Below are 4369 nucleotides of genomic sequence, written 5' to 3'. Positions count from 1 at the left end.
GTTGAAAGCTGTGAGCAGGTCGAAGGGCTGTGAAGCAATAGAACCATGGATCCAGACAATCACAAGTCATGTTTACTATATTGCAGCCCTGGGCCAGGGTGATGGTGACCTGATCATCAGCTTGTGGTGCAACCTGTTGAACCACATATGCGGTAAGCATGATGGCCATTGTATCGCGAATGACGCACGTGCCATGCCTGGCGCGACCGTTTATCATGTTCGTCAAGATTAAGATACGCGCCTTGTTTGCCACACCCCCTTCAGCTATAAAAGCACTGTACCTTCTGCAATAAACGCTTTTTTGGTTCACTGGCCATCTCGACCGATACAATGTGTCAGAAGTAGGGTTACGTCGGGGACCTGCCAACTGAGGACAAACCACGATGGAACAACTGCTGAAGCTTCCTGAATCATTGCGACTATCGGGGAATATCGCCAAGAGCTGGGAATTGTTCCTGCAGAAATTCGAGCTTTTTCTGCAAGCGACGGAATCTTCAAAAGAGCCCCGATCCGAAGCTGCCAAAACAGCACTGCTGCTCAGCACTGCCGGAGACGACGCACTGGAGGTATTTAACAACTTTTCTTTCCTCGAGAGCGAGAATAAGCAAGACTACGCTACCGTTGTTAAGAAGTTCAAGGATTACTGCCAGGAGCAACAGAACGAAGTTTATGAGCGGTACATATTCCGGACAAGAGTGCAAGGCGAAGGGGAGCCATTTGAGCATTTTTTGCGAGACCTAAGGAAGCAAGCGAGAAGCTGCAATTTTTTGGGGCTTGCCGATTCTTTCATCCGTGACCAAATAATGTTTGGTACTAACAACTCAAAACTGCGTGAAACATTGCTCAAGGAAAAAAGACTTGACGCTTGTCAAGGCTGAGCAGATTTGCAAAGCGGAGGAAGCAGCTTCGCTACAAAACAAGGCCTGGGGGCCACAGCCTGATAAGCATGTAGCGCTCGTCAAGAAGCAGTCCGAGCAGGTTCACAGAGCGGGGCAAGCAGTACAAAACGCATCAGCCTGGGAACAGTCCGATAAGCAAGGACCGCTAGCCAAGAAGCAATCTCGAAAATGCGCCAGGTGCAACCGTTTTCACGCGATACCCGGCAGTTGTCCAGCGTTCGGCAAAACTTGTTTCGTGTGCGGGAGTGCTAACCATTTCGCAGCCTGCTGCAAAAAGGGCCCGCAAATCAGAGAAGTTTGCGAGGAAGAAGAAAGCTTCGATATTCTCGATGTAACAGTCTCGAGCATTTACGCCAAGGCAGACTGGGTAGTGCAGGCAAAAGTGGCGGACCAGATAGTTCATTTCAAAGTGGACACGGGGTCCCAAGCCAACCTACTACCGTACTCTATCTACCGACGGTGCAAAACGGCAGGCGATTTGAAACCGAGCTCTTCGGTGCTCCGATCATACAGTGGTGGTGTCATTCGGCACTTCGGTGTGGCAAGACTACCAGTGATCGTGAACAGCCGGTCTAAAGACTAACTTTTACGTCGTGAAAAAGGGGCAACCAAGCCATACTGGGACTATTAGCAAGCGAGTCCCTCGATCTCGTGTCGCGTGCTGTGGACGCTGTAAAAGCAGGAAGCTCCACCGCCAGCAGCAGTGAGGACGCTCTGAATGAATTCTTTTTCAGGGAACCGGCTGCGTGAGCCGCCAGTACCAAATGGTCCTACGAAAGGATGCGACGCCTGTTGTTCAGCCAGCTCGACGGGTGCCCTTGGCGCTGAGGGAGCCTTTGAGGGAGGCGCTGGAGCGCATGGAGCGAAGTGGCATCATTGAGAGGGTCCAGAAACCAACAGATTGGGCGAGCCCCTTGGTTATCGTGAAAAAAAACGGGAAAAATACGTGTTTGCATGGACCCTAGAAGCATCAACGAGTGTATACAGCGAGAGCACTACCAGATGCCGAGACGCGAGGACATAGAAGCTGAGCTAGCCGGAGCTAAGTACTTCTCGCTCCTCGATGCAAAGTCTGGGTTTCATCAGGTACCTTTAGATGACGCCACAGCAACTATATGCACGTTCGGTACTCCATTCGGCCGCTACCGATTTTTAAGGCTCCCGTGCGGAATCTCATCAGCCCCGGAAGTATTCCAGAAAATTCTGACAGAAATATTTGACCGCTGCCAAGGTGTAAGAATATACATAGATGACATTCTGATGTGGGGCGCATCTAAGGAAGAACACGATGCACGCCTACGAAATATGCTGCAGGTGGCAGAAAAAGCCGGCTTAACTTTCAGTGCCGAAAAGTGCAAGATTGGCGTGACGGAAATTGAATTCCTGGGTGATGTCATTAGCCAGGATGGAATAAAGCCTAACCCAGCATTAAGTGAGTCACTGAGGGAGACTCCGTGCCCAACGGACAAAGGAGCGGTGCACAGAATGCTAGGAGTAGCCAATTATTTCATCAAGTACTTGCCCAATCTAGCGGAACGTACTACGCTTCTCCGCAGCCTCATCAAAAAGGACTCTGTGTTCGAGTGGACCGACAATGCCGCTAGTGAGTGGAGGACGATCTGCGACATGCTTAGCAGTGCACCTCTCCTAGCTATTTTTAACCCAGCCAAAGAAACTAAAATTGCGGCAGATGCATCAAAGAATGGTTTGGGGGCTGCACTCTTACAGCGTAACGGGGAAAACTGGCGTCCGGTCGCTTATGCGTCGCCTGTAATGACCAGCCCAGAGCAGAGGTATTCGCAGATTGAAAAGAAAGCGATGGGGATAACGTTCGGCTGTGAAAAATTTCATCACTTTGTGTACGGACGCAAGATTGTAATCGAAACTGACCACCGCCCGCTGATTGGTGTTGCAACAAAAGGAATCAGTAATATGTCACCCAGGCTTCAACGTTTTTTTTTTAGGCTACTTCCTTATGACTTTGACCTTCGGTATGTACCAGGCAAGAAATTCTTCCTCGCAGACATGTTATCAAGTGCTCCAAGGGCAGAGACCAAGGACTACCAAATGACACCGAAGACGTTGAAGTCCACGCAGTTGGAGTCGTGTCAGACCTGGTAAGCGCAAAAACGCTGGGCCGTCTGGCCGACGCAACGGCAAAAGATCCGGACTTGCAGTCAGTGATACGCTATATCAATGGTAAAGGTGAAATTTTGGGCATAAAGAAGCCATTAGCATCCGAGCTGTCATTGATTAAAGGAATTGTACTTAAAGGCACCAAAGTTGTAGTTCCGAAGTCAATGAGAAAGGAAGTTCTGCAACGCATTCATGAAGGACACATGGGCTTGAACAAGTGCCAAGCAAGAGCCACAGGCCTAGTGTTCTGGCCGGGGCTGAACTCCGACGTAAAACAGCTGTTGCAGAGCTGTGCAGTTTGCCGAAAATACGCTTACAAACAGCAAAGCGAGCCGTTTATGATCAGACCTACACCGGACCATGCATGGTACCGTGTAGGCGTTGACATTTTTCAACATGGAGGAAGCTCATACCTCTCCGTTTTTGATGCCTATTCCAACTTCCCGGAAGTAGAAAAGCTGACTCATACAACATCCAGTGCAGTCATTGAGAAGTTGCGCCATCTTTTCAAGATACGGGATCCCAATTGAAGTCCACACGGACAATGGGCCCCAGTTTTCGTCTTACGAATTTGCTCTTTTTGCATCTAGGTATGACTTCGACCACGTCACCTCGAGCCCAGAGTTCTCGCGCTCGAATGGACTCGCCGATAAGGGGGTCCAGATAGTGAAAAGGATCCAAAGGATAGTGAAAAGAAGACAAAGTGCAGCATGCTTGCTCGACAACATCTCTTAGATTTCTTTTTCACAGTAATATAATAGTACAAGACGAGGGGTTGTTTTATGAATATGATGCTAAAACTGTTTTCAGCTGCAATGCAGCAGCTGTAAGCAGGTTCAGCATCTACGATTGACTAGAATACACAACAAAGCAACTCATCGGCCAAATATTTATATATATTTTTGATGTATATATTTTTAACAGATTCATGCGTTTTCAAGAAGCTGAACTCCATTCTGAAGAACTGCCGGTTTTTGACTGACACTCGACAACTGTCTCTCAAAGCCCAAACATCTTGCCTTGAATCTTTTCACAACTTTTTTATCTGGTTTGCTCCCAAATCAATGCCTACTCGGATGTTGGGATGCAAGCAAGGTAAGTTGAATGAAAGAGAAGACAGACATTATTTTTCACTCCAGTGTTTATTATGCAGTCCAACTTTCCTGCATGGCATGTGCAAACAACAAATCCTTGCATGAAGCTTTTAAGTATGTACCTACATAATATTGTCATTATAAAAGGAACAGAGCCAAAGGAAATAAAGCACAATGCGAAAAAGAAAAACAAGTTTATTTTTGAAAGATTGTGCTTTATTTGCTCCATTTTCTTTTGAT

At 47.7% G+C, this 4369-nt stretch overlaps 1 long non-coding RNA gene across 1 annotated transcript; it reads left to right on the top strand.

The window, feature by feature from the left end:
* The first annotated feature begins 309 nt into the window (after positions 1 to 309).
* LOC146182707 (uncharacterized) lies at positions 310 to 3657 on the top strand. The gene is made up of 2 exons (XR_014708380.1): positions 310 to 566; positions 3626 to 3657. It is a non-coding gene; the product is annotated as an uncharacterized LOC146182707 (long non-coding RNA).
* The last annotated feature ends 712 nt before the right edge of the window (positions 3658 to 4369 follow it).

This window comes from Amblyomma maculatum, chromosome 7, assembly GCF_055883805.1.
Source record: "Amblyomma maculatum isolate TAMU_Amacu chromosome 7, ASM5588380v1, whole genome shotgun sequence".
NCBI classification, from domain to species: Eukaryota; Metazoa; Arthropoda; class Arachnida; order Ixodida; family Ixodidae; genus Amblyomma; species Amblyomma maculatum.
Note: the sequence above shows the minus strand (reverse complement) of the source record. Positions and strands in the feature narration are given on the sequence as shown.